Genomic DNA, 16,678 nt, shown 5'->3' with positions numbered 1-16,678 from the left:
CACCTTATTTTTCTCCCATTTTCCTTTATTTTCATAATTAAATGCCATTTATTGCCTCTTTTCCCTTTCACATGCATTTACCAATTTCCATAGCCATTAATAAAACACAAATGATGTCCACTATAATGTTTCTCTCCTCATTTAGCTTAGAATATGTGTCCCATGACCTTTATCTTATTAATTTTCCCTTTAATATCCTTTATTACATGAAACTTTAACTCGGGGTTGTTACAGAAAAATTAAAAGGAATATTTGGTAAGTGCTTTGTGGAGAGTTTCAATTGTTGTCTCATAGTCTTTAGAATATTTAGCCATCTTAGTATATGTTATTCCTTTTCTAGTCAAATCATGAGCAATCACTTTAAAATATGAATAAAGTTCCATCCCTCTTTCAACAACCTTGTCATAATGTTTATTACAATCTCCATACCTCCCCATTTCCAAATAGACAACTTCTCTATTTGTTAAGAAGGAGATATCCTCATCATCTAGGTTCATTATCTTTGGATAGTGCTGAATAGAAACATTAAAATATTTCTTCTTATAAGCTACATTTCCAAGTTCCTTTTCCTTCTTTGCCTCTTGTTTCTTAGAATTCATCTCTTTCTCCTCAATTGGAATATCCATTGGTTTTGGCTTTGGATCGGCTATAGCCAAGGTTATGGTTCTCATTTTGGTTGTAGCTTGGGTGAACTAGTATGATCAAAAGCATTCTCTTTTGATGCAGAATTACATAAGTTAACATTTAGTAACACACCCAAAACCTGTAGCATGCATTAATAATTAATATGCATATTATTGTTGTTAGTATTTTTGTGAACTTATTAAATCATCTTAATAAAATTAGGTTTCTACAAATACAATCTTGTTTTTGGGTCAACTGTTAATTTTTCCCACAATTTTAGCCCCTAGAATATATTTCCAAATGGAGAGGATGTAGTCCAAGTTCTACTTGATTCCTGTGGATCAACAAGGCCTAATTTTAATTCCTCATTTGAAGGATCAAGATCCAAGCCTTTTTTTATAATAAGAAAATGCATCATCATATTTTCCAAGCCCAACATATGATGCTCCAAGCTTGTCATAACCCTTGGCCCAATCTACATTAATTTCCACTATCTTCTTAGCATCCTCATGAGCTTCATTATACCCAAAGTCTAGTAAATTTGTATAGAAATAACCAAGACTATGTTGATACCAAATTAGATAGCTCTTGTCCCAATGCTTGACATACAATTAGGGTTCACCAAGTTGCTACATGCAGACTGAAATTACTGGCATGAGAAGAAACAGATCAACATGGGACAGTGAAGTACTAGATCTAATGAGAATTGCATTTTAACTATTTTTCATGCCCACTGTGGGATCCAATGGATGATGGAGATCATTCTAGTGTCACTTCGTTATACATGTTGTATTGTTAATCGATGAATGCATTAACATGGTGGAGTACTCTGCTTGTTTAATGTCAACCAATCCCACACATAACAGTCGCCTTAGAACTATTCAAAGATTTGCATGACAAAATTCATATCAAAGTTCAATCAAATATCCAAGGCAAGTATCTGGTTATGCATAACATTTGGATAAGTCTCCAAATATATGCCATAATGATAAAATTGATAAATACTTGTTTCTTGAGCAAATTTTCAGACATACGTTGATCCTTTCATGAAGTTAGACAAAGTGGATTGATATATCTAAGGAAGGTTTTATATTGATTGTAGTTAACATCATGGTTGTTTTCATTGTAGAGAACCTACATGCCACCTCTTTTTAGCTAAAATCCATTGAGTGGAATATATGAAGGGTGATTTGTAGGAGCCTTAGAACATATTATTTCATTCAAATAATTTTAATATTATCCTCACAATAATCCTCACAAGAACAAAATTAATCCATAACATGATGGAAGTAGTTGGCATCCCTTGGAACTATTTCTTGCTCTGAATTCTTGGAGATGAATTGTGTGGAAAAGTGGAAATCACTACACAATGCATGAAGATTCCTCATTATTTGTATACTTTTTCCTTGGGATATATTAATAAGTGAAAAATCAAATGTAAAGTTCTCATCATGGTAGCAAAGAATTTTCTCCTTCTACTCCAAATTATTGGAAGAGAAAATTGTACTATAAATTTTTTTCTCACATCTATAGACTTTCCATTTCAATCATCATATCAGTGACCTAAATTTTTTCTCAATTTAGCCTTCAAGAAATGATCCAATAATCTCTCCATGATCAATCCATTTCATGTTCCCATTGTGAACCAACTTGCATGGCACTTGAGTACAACATCCTAATGAGAGTGATATTTTGATCAATTTTCCCAGCTGAGAGTAATGAGACAACTTGTTGAATAGACAATCATAAGATCCCTCAATAATCATCATAGAATTTGAAGAATAATAACAATATAAACCTTGTTAGAAAACCTTGTCTCCTCCATCAAGATAATTCAATAGATTAGAAAGGGATGTTTGGTAAGTGCTTTGTGGAAAGTTTCAATTGTTGGTTCGTAGTCTTTATAAAATTTAGCCATCTTAGCATGTGTGGTTCCTTTTCTAGTCAAATCTTGAGCAAACACTTTAAAATATGATTAAAGTTCCCTCTCTATTTGAACAACTGTGTCAAGTCCTTACTACAATCTCCATACTTCCCCATTTCCAAATAGAAAACTTCTATTTTTGATAAGAAGTAGATATCCTCATCATCTAGGTCCAATGCCTTTGAATAATGTTAAATATAAAACTTGAAGTATTTCTTCTTATCATCTACATTTCCAAGTTCCTTTTTCTTTCGTTCCTCTTCTTTCTGAGCCTTCTTCTCTTTCTCCTCATCTATAATATCTATTGGTTTTGGTTCTAGATCTAACTCTAGCCAAGGTTTTGGTTCTAATTTTGGTTATGTCTTGGGTGAACTAGTATGCTCAAAAGCATCCTCTTTTGATGCGCCATTACATAAGTTAACATTTAGTAGCACACCCAAAACCTGTAGCACACGTTAATAATTAAGATGCATATTAATGTTGTTGGTATTTTTATGAACATATTAAATCATCTTAACAAAATTAGGTTTCTACAAATACAATCATGTTTTTGGGTCAAAGGTTGATTTTTCCCACAATTTTAGCCCCTATAATATATTTTCGAATGGAAAGAATATAGACCAAGTTCTACTTGATTCCCATGGATCAACAAGGTCTAATTTTAATTCCTAATTTGAAGGATAAAATTCCAAGCCCTTTTTTATAATAAGAAAATGCATCATCATATTTTCCAAGCCCAACATATGTTTCCCCAAGCATTTCATAACCCTTGGCAAAAACTACCTTAATTTCCATTGTCTTCTTAACATCCTAATGAGCTTCATTATACCCAAAGTCCAACAACCTCGTCTAGAAATAACTAGGAATAAGTTGATACCAAATCAGGAAGTTGCGGTCCCAATACTTAACATATAGTTAGGGTTCACCAAGTTGCCACATGTAGAGTGAAATTACTGACAAGAGAAGCAAGCAAGGATGGGATAGTGAAGTGGCAGATCTAATGTGAATTTCATTTTCCCAAGTTTTCATGCCCACAAATAGATCACCATGGAATTATTCACAAGATTTTCATGCCAAAATTCATATCAAAATTCAATCAAGTATCCAAGGCAAGTACCCACTTATGCATAACATTTTGATAAGCCTCCAAACATATTCCATAACGACAAGGATGATTAGTAGTTGTTGCTTGATAAATGATTTATACATAGTTTGATACTTTAATGAATTTAGATAAAGTGGATTGATACATCTAAGAAAGGTTTAATAATTATTTTTCCTAGCATTATGGCTATTTCCATCCCAAGAGAACCTACCTTTCACCTCTTTTCATCTCAAATCCATGGAGTGGAATATATGAAGGGTGAGTTGTAGGAGCCTTAGGTTTTTTTTTTTTTCCATTCAAACAATTGCAATATGATCCTCACAAGAACAAAATCCATCCCTAACATGATGGAAGTAGTTGGCATCCCTTAGGACAATTTCTTGCTATGAAATCTTGGAGATGAATTGTCTGGAAATGTGGTAGTCACTGAACACATGAAGATTCCTCATTACTTATACAATTTTTCTGGGGGTAAAATTCTCTCGAATGCTATTTGTCATTTCCAGGTTTTTCTATTAGATTGATAAAGCAAATTCATACTATAGTAATAGGTGCATATTGTGTGGAATGGTTTTCTTTACCTTAAAACAAAGTTATATTGATGTTAGCCTTCAATGTTCGGTGTGATGAAAATAAATTACATTTTTTTAACTGTACTTGTATATATTTTTTGTCCAAACTTTTATCATTTTTTTGGTAGCAATGATTGTATTGCTTCACTCTTTTACTTCTCTTAGTGTTCCTGATTAATTTCATGTTACCTTTGTAGTAGTGTTTTTGTATTCCATTTGTTTTCTATTATTCCTTCGACATCCTCTCTAAAAAGAGAGGCACAATTTTTGATATTGTATTTTATGCTTTGGAAAAAGGAAAGAGGATTGGATGGATTGATTTCAATGACTTCAATGTCAAGGAATATGAGTATTTTGTGAAGGTATAATTTTTTCCTTATATTTCATACATAGATATTTTCAAACATCTAATGTCAATTTCTAATTAGTCTATTTATTGGACATACTTTTTGTTAGTGGTAATTTTTAGTTGATGTTTGTTACTCAGAATTCAAATTTCCCAACCAGTGACATTTATGTTGATTTTTAGGTCGAAAATGGTGCTTTAAACTAGATAGTTCCCAATAAATTTGTGGCCTTTAGTGGTCCTTGAGCAAGACATATGGAGGTACATCTCACCATATGATTATTTTGTTATTCTACTTTTAGCATGCGGGTGAACTTTTTTTCTAGCTATACCATTAGTAATGATGTTGTCTGATTTCAATAAAGGTGAATATTGCATGTCATGTCTCAAATTTTCCTATTAATGTGGAACCAAGTAATGTAAACTCGTATAATTTCTTGCTTTGTTATTCCTATTTGCATCATGTTTGAATGAAACATTATTAAATTGTACCACACCTATCTGTTGCTCTCATTAAAGTGCATTTTTATTATCTTTGTAGATGTATAATAATCACACATCCATGTCAAGAGACTATGCTGACTATTTTAAATAGGTCTAGCTCGTATAAACTTGTGATCTAAGCTAATTTGATTTTAGCACAAGCATGTGCTAGTGATTAGCCATGTCTTATGTTTCGTTCTTTATGTATAATATAGTGCAATATTTTATTTTTTGTTGTTACAGATAGGTGCTACTACCGTGATCAGACAATAAAACAATGTATAATAAATGTGGTTTCACAGATTATGGCCTTTTATTCTACAATCTCTACTCTCTAGATGGTAGTTTTACACTATGAGTGTACATTATAAAATAGTATCAATTGATATATTTTTCCAGTAATTTCCTATTTAATAAGTTTTAATGCATTTTTTATTTTCCTCTTAATTTTATCTTGTTAGCTTCCCATCTTAGCAAATTGTCCAACAATTTTTCAAAATTACAGAAGGAAGTCCTAGATCAGTGGTTGTCCTTTGTAAGGTGAGTGACTTTCTCCATTATTGAATCCTTCAATGAAGTTTTAGTGGAAAATTAATATTTCATATTTTCCTTCCTCTATCATATTTTAATTTTCATCTAGGACAATAGATGTAATGGTGTACTCAGGTTTCAGCTTTTGTATTTATTGTCCTTTTGCAACTATCAAGTAGTAAGCTATTTATTGATGGATTTGTATTGTTTGAGTTGGAAGGCAGGATTGGGCCAAACTGGGGCATTGATTGGTTTTTATATTATGAGACATTATGCCTTTACTACCAATGAGGTTAGTTATTTCCTTCCTACTATTTTAAGTTAAATTATTGAATTGAACATAGAAACATAATAGTACAGTTTCTAATGGGATCTTATATTGCCCATTTTAAATAAAAATCATGATCCTTTGCATGTTTTCTCTATCAAACTAAAATTAAGTTTTAAATTGGAATCAAAATAACCCTTCCTCAAATTGAATTATTTTATTTATCTTTTTATCCATCTAGATTCTAACTTAGCATCAGTAAATTTTGTTTATGATGCAATCATTTCTTATAACTTAGTGTGTTCCATGGGATATAGAAGCAAGATTTCAAATGGTGTTTTTTATTCTCAATAATTTCTTGTGTTTATTGGCTTGAAACAAGTTTTAGGATATTTCTGAGTATTTAGACCTGGAAGTGTTATTGGCCCACAGCAATATTTCTTGTGATATATGTAGTCATGGATGTGGAAGGTTGTAAGTATTAACAAAATTCTGATTAATTCAAAACCATAAAGCATAGTTTCAAAATCCGGAGTTAGTTTGTATGTATATAATGTATTTGTGTATGACGTATGCGGTCACACATGTGGAAGGTTGTAAGAATTGAAAAACACTTGATTAATTCATGATTGCAAAGCATACATAAAAACCTAGAGTTAGTTTCTATGTATATAGTGATTCTAATATCATTTTTATGATGCTTAGTTCCTTTATGATGAATTGATGAGGCACCAAAAGTATAATACCAACAAAAATACCAGGGAGAATATGTTTCTTGCATCTCATGACTCTGTTCTCGAATCAAGAGATCTTGCTATTGAATCAATAATGTATGCTCCATATATAGGGACAAACACCTATGAGCATAGGAAAGGAAATTCTACTGGATTGAAAAGGTATTTAGTGAATCCTATTGTTAGAAATACATGTTTTTCAAGCATAAAGGAATCAATTGTAAGTAAAAGTAAATTTGAAAATTTTCTCAATGTCTGTCCATAGTCAAGCTCTGGTGATGCCTTTTTCCAACACATTGAGATGGCATTAATATTTTAGTAAGTCTTTTACCATAATTACAAAACTTATGGACTGATGGTAGGGTTGCTTTCAAATCCTTTAATTCTTTGTATGAATAAAATTTATTATTTTGTTGCAAGGATATGATACTATGTCGTGGCAGAATCATATATATCCACTTAATAAGGTTTCCATGATTTTTTGGATGACATGGAATATGGAGTGCTTCACATTTTTTTCATATGATTCATCAAACCATTATGTAGAAAATCCTTGAAACTGTGCAATTGCTAAGGAGAGAAAACAGATCACAAAAGACACAATATTTCTCTACGAAATGTATACAAAAAGAAAACAATGAATAGAAACACAATCACACATAGAAGAAAAAATATATCTGGGGAACCCAACTGGGAAAAAGCCCTCTTTCTTGTCTTAAATCAACTGAGAAATTTGATCTACTACATAGAAATTTATTCAAACCTGAAGTTCTCTGCAATACCGATCAACTCTCTCATAAGGCTTTCCCAACACTTAGACAAATAAGGCCTGCTAGGAGCTCCTATTTCCTAGCGCCATTTTGCGCCTAAAAAATAAGAATTCCTCCTATTTCCTTGCACAATTCCTAAAATAAATTACTCTGCTTGATCCTCAAGCCTCTACACAAAGACTTGTGTACAATAGATAAATAAATGTGTGCCTTTATTCAATATCAATAGGAAATTCAAATTACATGACCTACTAGGGCTAAATTTAGTAGTTGCAACTAGTTAACTAAGATTTAGTTGAGTTAACAAAAGTCAAACTACCTAAATAAACTCGAGAAATCAAGTCCATCTCTATTCTAGAACTAGAGATTAGTTAAATGGTAGACACTAGAGTTTAACTCCACTAGATAGCTAAATTTTAGTTATCAACTAGTACACAACTCAGTGAAAGCCATCTAACTCGAATTAACTGACAATAAACTAATGATAGGCCACATCACACATGTTAACTGACAACTAAATAAAGTATCTATGGAAATTAATTCGAATTAGCATCTTTGACTAAGGTGCAAGCCAAAGAAGCCATTCCTTGCTACAATTTCAACATATTAATCACTTATCATTTGGCTCTAGAAGTCTGACTTTAACTTTTCAATACCTTTCAAAGGTTACCATACAATGAATCAATTGTTGCTCTAATAATTTGTAGAGACTATAAGCTATTAGAGAATTCAAAACAAAATACATGATATATGAAGAATTAACATTTATTGTTTTCCATTTCTTTCTATGATTTGATGTATTATATACCCTTTTCATGTTAAAGAACATAATTTTAAATCCATCCCACCTTCATTGGTGTTTCTCTCTCTAGAGAAACAAAATGTTGCTATTGATATATTATGAATGTGACTTCAATTGAAAATATTTGCATGGTAGCTTCTAGCTTTAGGGTGTTGAATTTCAATTAGAGTAACTTCATGCATTATGAAAGTCTTTGATTTGATGTGATTTAAGATAGTAAACCATTTATGTCAAAATTCATTTTAAAATCCTTCTTCAAGAATTACCTTCTCCTACTCCATTGTCATGGATTTGAATAAGTTGAGATGTTGTCTAGTTTACTTCCATTCAATATTCAATTATAACGATAGCTTCTAATATTTAGAATTTTCTAAAAACATAAATCAGTTTGTCACTTACAACTTCAAAAGATTCATATTCATGAAAATTATGAACTATTTATTCTCTGTAGTAACCTAAAATTTTCCATTTAGAACAGAAAGTGAAGTCCAACATGTCAAAGAACATTGGGACAAGAAATTCTAATCTCCACATGAATGAAAGGAGAAACTTAGAAAATAAGGTGCACCTATTCATAATGTCTCCTTGCAGAGAAAGAGACAGGGGCATTTTTGTAGTGGACTTTCACTTTTTGATATTTTTTGTGCTAACTTCATATATGTTATCTTCCTAGGTGAAGCTAACAAATGATAGTATACATTTTGGAGCAAACATTGCACCTTTGAGCCCACAAAAAAAGGTCAAATTAATAGGAAGTTCAAATTGTAGAAATTTTGAATAATATGACACATATTCAATGGAGATTATCCTGATCATGTACTATTGCGGAATACATACACAATACATAAGCTCTTCTACGTTGATCATCAATTTACAGAAGCAGAAACATTCACAGGCGCATATAGAAGCATCAATCAAACTCATTAACACAGTATGTATCCCAAGGAAAGCATCTCGCTAAAAACCCCAACTATCTGTATATTATATTGATTGAATCATGTAACATTACAAAGTACAATGCTTATCAGAAGAAATCCAGTACCAGCTCCACCTGTTACACACAATACAGCTCAAATATGATCTCCAAATCTATTCCACTTCTTGTTTGCCTCCACAGCTCAATACCCGCTCAAGAATTGATGAGAATGGTTTACGAAACTCGTATTTGACCTAAAAATAATCACTCACACTGTGTTGGACGTGAGCACAGGCTACAATTATTGGTATTGGCCAATTCATTGGCATACTCAATCCCTCTGATTGTGCAAATCATCATGCACAACTATAGTCACAATTGATAGCAATCTGATCCTCTAACACGTGTCCCTGCTGAACTGAACATGCACTGACATGAAACTAAGTTAACTGATGTATTCTATAGTTTCATTATGAGTTAATAACTTGTGAATTAATTAATAACTAATTCAACCAACTCATCTCTAGTCTATTGATCAGTTAGACTAAATACAACTAGTTTAACAAAGTTAAACTGAACACAACTCCATCAACTGCACCTCCAGTCCACTAAACTCAACTCACTTGAGTTCTAATTGAAGTCTTGCATGAAAATATTAGTCATCCCATAGGTAACCATGTATTTCCTTCTGGGATCTACATGTACCACATCCGTAGCTCATCCTGAAGTGCTCCAAGAGAATAAGATCAAGTTTATAGTCCAAATATTATTATGAGACAATAATATTTTACTTTTCTATTTTTGACAGCCAGTCTAAAAATAGACTTTGATCACTCATACTGTGATCACTCATACTGTGGTCACCCATACTGTGGTCACCCATACTGTGATCACTCATACTGTGATCATCCCTGCTGGGATAAAAAATAGAACTTGCGCCATAATTTGCCTGCGGGCCCACTTAGTGAAGGCAACTCCTTTCCACTAAGCTCCATCATCTTGTTGCATTCTCAACAAGCATTCTTGTTGCACACTTTTCAACACTCCCTCTCAACAAGAAAGGCTTCCTCTCAAACCCGATCCTGTAACTCTGGAATGTTCTCCATGCAACACATCTGGCCGGTCCACTTGCTCTGTCATCAAAGTCTCTGACTGTTATTTCCTCTGTCGACTGAAAACTTTGCATCTCTGTGCTCTTCAGTATCTAATTGCTCTAGCCTCTATCAATTTGATCTCTGACTACATCTGTGATGCTGCTAGTTCTATCTCCCAGCATTGCATCCGCACTGCACCTCCAAACTAACCTCCCTGTTGGGCTAGAAACATCCCCTGATGCTGAAGCTCTACCTGCTACTAATAAGTGCTCCCTCTCTGACATCTGTGCTATTGCAACATCTCCATGCATCTCACACCATTGCACACCTCTCTGTGCCACCTAGCACTGTGCAAAACACTTGTGCCTCTCGCATTGCTGCAGCCTGCTAGCTATGCGTTGTCTTGGGATTCCCTGCACTGTCGCTCTCTCTACTGCTCCATCCGCATCTGTCTCTACCCAATCAGTCAGTTCCTGCTACTACACATCTGGGGCTCCCGTAGAAAAGTCTCATCCAAGAGGTTGGGTACCTCAAGGATCCTGCCCCTCCTCCTTGGGATGATCAATCCACATCACCCCACCTCCTACCTGGAGGTATGGCTGCATGCGATCCCTCAGCCCACCTGGCTCGAAGTTTCCCCCTACTGGAGGTCTCTGGATGAGTAGATGTATCTACTCGATATCCTCTTAGCTTCCCCTGTTGTGGCTCCTCCACAACCTCCTGAAGCTGCTGCACCAATCGTGGCTCCTCCACAACAGTCTAAGACTTCTTCTGGCTCTGCATGTTGAGAGGTAATATACGCTCCCTCTCAACCATCAAGTCTCCATCAGTTGCCTCGCTGCTCAAGTCTTTGCATGCATCTTGAACCTGAAGAGCATACAGGTTCTTGACCCATGAACCAATCCGCTTCACCTGTCTAGTGATGATGTGTCTAAGGAAAACCTTTCCCTTACTGAAGACTACATCATAGCCTCTATCTTCCAGCATCGCGATCGACACCAAGTTTCTCTTCAGTCCTGGTACATACTTGACATCGGTCAAGGTAAGGCGAGCTCCATGCTCCCTCTGAAAAATAATCGTGCCTACACCTGAGACACTATACTTCTCATCATTACCCATCCCTATGAGTATTTGGAGATCTTTCTCCTCCAAAGTACTGAACAAACTTTTGTCACCGGTCATGTGGAAAGAAGCTCCACTGTCAAGAAACCAACCACTTCCCATCATGGATGAAACCATGCATGCGAAGAGTGTAAAATCCAACTCAAACTGTGAAGCATGTGCCTCACCTTCAGATCCTTCCCCGGATCCCTTCTTGGACTTCTTCTTTGGGAAATTAGTAACATAATGACCCAACTCATGACAACGAAAGCATCTCACCTTCGCCTTGTCAACCTTCTTCCCATCATTGGAAGAATTGGATTCAGAAAGAGAACCTTCCCCTTCCCCTTCTTCGCCTCACTCGCTAAGGCACAGTTCTCCTCATCTTGCATGGATGAAGAACCGTCTCTGCTGCTCTGCCTGATCTCCTCCTGCACAAGATCTGACCATAGTCTTTCCCATCCTGGCAATTTCTCCCGACCATTGACAGAGTTCTGATAGGAATGCCAACTCTTCGGAAGACCAAGGAGAGCCAAGCTCACCAAGTCCTCATCATCGACAGTAACCCCCACACTTCCCAGCTCATCTCGACACTGAGTGAACCTCGTGAGATACTTGGGAATACTGTCACCCTTCTCGCATTTGATGTTTCTGAGTTTATCTTTAAGCGCAAGCTTCCTCTGATCGCTCTTGCTTTGGAATAATTATGTTATTGATTTCCACATCAAATATGGAGTAGCCTTTCCATGGAGGCTGGACACAATGTGATCCCTCACGCCCTCCAACAGAATTCTTCGACATTTTGCGGTCTTCTTTTTCCAAGCATCAGCTTGAGTAGCATCAGTAGGCTTTGGGACATCCATATCTATGAACTCCTTCAGCCCATTATCATCCAATACTGCCTCCATCCTGTCCTTCCATGCAATATAGTTTGAGCTGCCCTCAAGAGCATACTCCAATCACAATCCGTTGAAAGACATTGTTGCGTTGTCACCAAGAAAATACTGCTGCAAATTCGAATTCCACCAGCAACCAACTCAACCGCCTCAGATCTAAGATTCGTGAGAACACAATATTTCTTGTATAGAGATCGACTGTATGGGCATTCACCGGATATTTCACATACCAAAAGAAGGATGAATCCAGAGGCTACCTGGCCCGATTACAGAATCTGCCTGAAGAAATAGAATGTAAACACTCCCTGAATAGTAGATCAGATGATCAATCCTTTCTTGATATCCTGTAAAAATCTCTTCTACAAATCAAGCAGCTCTGATACCATGTAGAAATTTTGAATAATATGACTCATATTAAATGGAGATTATCCTGATCATGTACTATTGCGGAATACATACACAATACATAAGCTCCTCTATGTTGATCATCAATTTACAGAAGTAGAAACATTCACAGGCGCATATAGAAGCATCAATCAAACTCATTAACACAGTATGTATCCCGGGGAAAGCATCTCGCTAAAAACCCCAACTATCTGTATATTATATGTTGGAAATAATACTGAGAGGGGGGTGAATCAATATTATCTAGTTATTTTAATAAATCTTCCTTATTTATACTTTGAATTATTTTTGCATGTCAGTACCGTAGAATAATGAGCATGAACAAGAAAAACAGATAGTCACACCAAAGAACACCAGATATAAGGTGGAAACCCAATGTGGGTGAAAACCACCTGCTGCAATATGTCTCTATCTTCTTTCAAATTAGAAACTCCTTTTACAATGGTTTTGTACTGGTGCAGTCCTTTACCAGTATGCAGGCTGCAACCTTCAGAGAGCTACAACTCTCTCTCGTTTTCCAGTCTCTTCTGGAAGGGAGCTACAACCCCCTTTTTCTTTCAAGGACCACTTTTCATAAATTTTCAAACTAGATCCAAGAATATCAAATGATCATCAAGTACAAGTAAATCACCCAGTCAACTGCAGTAACCAGATCAATAGTAACAGTAAACTAAACCCAGAACACCTTATCAACAGAGGAAAGTCAGTCAAATAAATGCCTTAATACAGATATGCAGTTTTTCTTTCTTTGGCCTGCATGGTTCCACACTTCACCTTCAACTTCACTTTTATATAGATCAAGCTTTTAAACCGATAAACCAATATTTCAGATCTTAAGATATTCAATTTGCAAAAAGATACTTTGGCCAAGTGATCTCCTTCCCTATTTATAGTCAAATTAGATCCTATACCACGGGCCAAAACCATAGAAACAAGAACGGCGAGCTTAATACCACTGGCCAAACATAAGAAACCCCACGTGATCGCGCTTGTCTGCCTTGAAGTGAGTGAACTAGGGGTACGCACCTCATGAACGGGTCACCTGCGGGTATGAACGCACTTCCTGGCTGGCGTACCTGCGGGTACGCACCTTTTGAACTATTCTCCTGCGTACCTCTTAATTTCCAACATTTTGAGAGCTTGATCAGAGCATTGCCACTTGTATGAGTTGCCATCAAGTACAACACATGAATCATAGAGCCATACCAGAAACATAATGCCAACAATCTCCCCCTTTGGACTTGATGGCAACCTCAAAATCTTCAACGTCATTCTCCCCCTTTGACATCAAGGGCAAAGGGTTATGCTCCCCATGAATATAAACCAGATTTGCAAAGAAGAACCATAATCCACCAAACACCATAAATGACCATGAAAGAGATAGAGACATATTGCAGCAATATTCAGACCAACATCCATGATGTACTTCCTCCATAATGCCAACAATGCATTATATGCTCCCCCTGAACCTGTGCCATTCGATCTTCGACCAATCCGCAACCCAACAAGTGTACGCATATACCCCAGATGAACCTTGCGTACAACCGTCAATCAAAAGAGATTCAACAACATGATGATGCATCAACAACCCCCAGCTTTTGCCTGAGGTATTCAAAGGTCTCCCTGGGAAATGGTTTGGTGAGTATATCAACAACTTGTTCCTTAGAAGGAACATACTCCAACTTGACCTTTTGTTCAAGTACTTGTTCCAGGAGAAAATGATACTTGATCGGTATGTGCTTGGTCTTTGAATGCATGACTGGGTTCTTTGAAATGCTGATTGCACTTGTATTATCACATAATATGGAGATGGGTGGTATACAAGTGATTTGAAAATCCTACAAGGTCTGCATCATCCAAAGGAGTTGAGTGCAGCAAGATGCAACAGTAACATATTCCGCTTCAGCTGTAGACAAGGCAATCGAACTCTGTTTCTTGCTGAACCAAGATACTAATCTGGAACCCATAAAGAATGCACCACCACTTGTGCTCTTCCTGTCATCCACGCTTCCGGCCCAATCTGCATCTGTATAAGCATGAAGTGTGAGATCTGTATCTCTAGGATACCATAAGCCATAGTTTTGAGTTCCTTGAAGATATTTGAAGATTCTCTTTACTGCCTGAAGATGAGTTTCCTTTGGATTTTCCTAAAATCTTCCAACTATTCCTACTGCATGCATTATGTCTGGTCAGGTACCTGTCAAATAAAGTAGACTTCCAATCATAGATCTGTAAGTTGGTTGATGCACTGCTGCTGATTCATCATTTGCACTGAGGCTACATCATGTGACCATGGGTGTACATACTAGTTTTGCATCTTCCATGCCATATTTCTTCAAAATCTGCTTGAGATACTTGGTTTGAGACAAAAAGATCCCTCCTTCTTTTTGTTGGATTTGCAAACCAAGAAAATATGGCAGTTCTCCCAGCAAGGACATTTCGAATTCTTTCTGCATTACCAAGGCAAAGCTTTGACTCATAGCTTCTTCATTGCTCCCAAAGATAATGTCATCTACATACACAACAAGTATTAGAAATTTGTCATCTTCAACTTTTATATAAAGATTGCTATCTGGTGATCCTTTTGAAAAACCTTGTTGATGAAGATATTTGTCCAAGCGATAGTACCAAGCCCTTGGAGCTTGTTTGAGACCATAGAGAGCCTTTTCCAATCTGCATACAAGATTTGGATCATTTCCAAGAATGAAACCATCTAGCTGCTCAATGTATACTTCTTCTTCCAAGTCTCCATTCAGAAAGGCTGATTTCACGTCCATTTGAAATACTTTGAAGTTTTGAAAGCTTGAGAGAGCAAGGAACATTCGGATGGCCTCAAGTCTTGCAACAGGAGCAAAGATTTCTTCAAAATATATTCCTTCTTGCTGTGCATACCCTTGGCAAACAAGTCTGACCTTGTTTCTAATTACTTCTCCATTTTCATTCAATTTATTTTTGAAGACCCATTTTGTCCCTATAACATTCTTATCCTTTGGTCTAGGAACCAGCTCCCAAGTGTTGTTCTTTTCGATCTACTCAAGTTCTTCATTCATTGCTTTGACCCAACATTCATCTTTGCATGACTCTTTCACATTTTGTGGTTCAGTGGAAGAGAGTAATGCCAAATAGCTTGAAGCTTCTGCAACTGTTCTTCTTGTTTGTACAACTGCTTCTTTCTGCCCCAAAATCTGAGATTCTGGATGATTCTTCTGAACATATCTAGATGGAGTCTTCTCTTTTATCCTTATCTGCTCCTCTGGTTCTTCTTGAGGTTCTTCTTCTTCATCATTCTGTCTTTGAGGGTAGTCTTCATCTTCTTCGATATCTTCATGATTTACTTGCCTAGGAATGTATCCCTTCTCATCAACCACTACATCAATGCTGTCAACAATTCTTCAAAGTCTTTTATTGTAGCACTTGTATGCTCTGCTGTGTGGAGAATAACCAAGAAGAATGCCTTCATCTGCTCTAGGTTCAAGTTTGCCAAGTTGCTCATCAGTATTCTTAATATAGCATTTGATCCCAAAGATTTTGAAGTGCTTTACCGAAGGAGTCTCACCATACCAGAGCTCATGAGGAGTTTGAGTGTTGTTCACCCGGACATTTGTTTTGTTGAGAATAACAACCACAACATATGCAGCGTCACCCCAGAAAGTTGCGGGAGTTCCAGACTCATCAAGCATAGCACGAGCCATTTGTTGGATTGTTCTGTTCATTCTTTCCACTACTCCATTTTGCTGAGGAGTTCTAGCTGTAGAGAATTCTCTTCTTATCCCATGTTCTTCACAGAAATCGAAAAATTCATTTGAGGTAAACTCCCCACCTCTGTCGGATCTAAGGCACTTAATTTTGTATCCTGATTTATTTTCAACCAAGGCTTTAAAGGATTTTAATTTTTCGAATGCTTCATCTTTGTGCTTCATAATTCCTAACCAGACAAACCTGGAGAAATCGTCAATGAATAATATCAAGTATTCTTCTCCTCGAGGTGTCCTTTTCCTGAATGGTCCACATACATCTGTATGTACAAGCTCAAGAGGCATGCTAGCTGATCCTTCCTTCTCTGGAAAGTTAGTTCTGGTTTGCTTTCCAAACTGACATGATTTGCAT

General features: G+C 36.2%; 1 pseudogene; it reads right to left on the bottom strand.

Moving 5' to 3' along the window:
- Positions 1-239: 239 nt before the first annotated feature.
- Positions 240-16,678, bottom strand: part of LOC149194443 (hsp70-Hsp90 organizing protein 2 pseudogene) — a 91,693-nt pseudogene continuing 75,254 nt past the window's right edge.

Source organism: Pinus tabuliformis, chromosome 2_2 (genome assembly GCF_031772625.1).
Source record: "Pinus tabuliformis cultivar Carrire ecotype Pingquan chromosome 2_2, CPIR1, whole genome shotgun sequence".
Taxonomy (NCBI): Eukaryota; Viridiplantae; Streptophyta; class Pinopsida; order Pinales; family Pinaceae; genus Pinus; species Pinus tabuliformis.
Note: the sequence above shows the minus strand (reverse complement) of the source record. Positions and strands in the feature narration are given on the sequence as shown.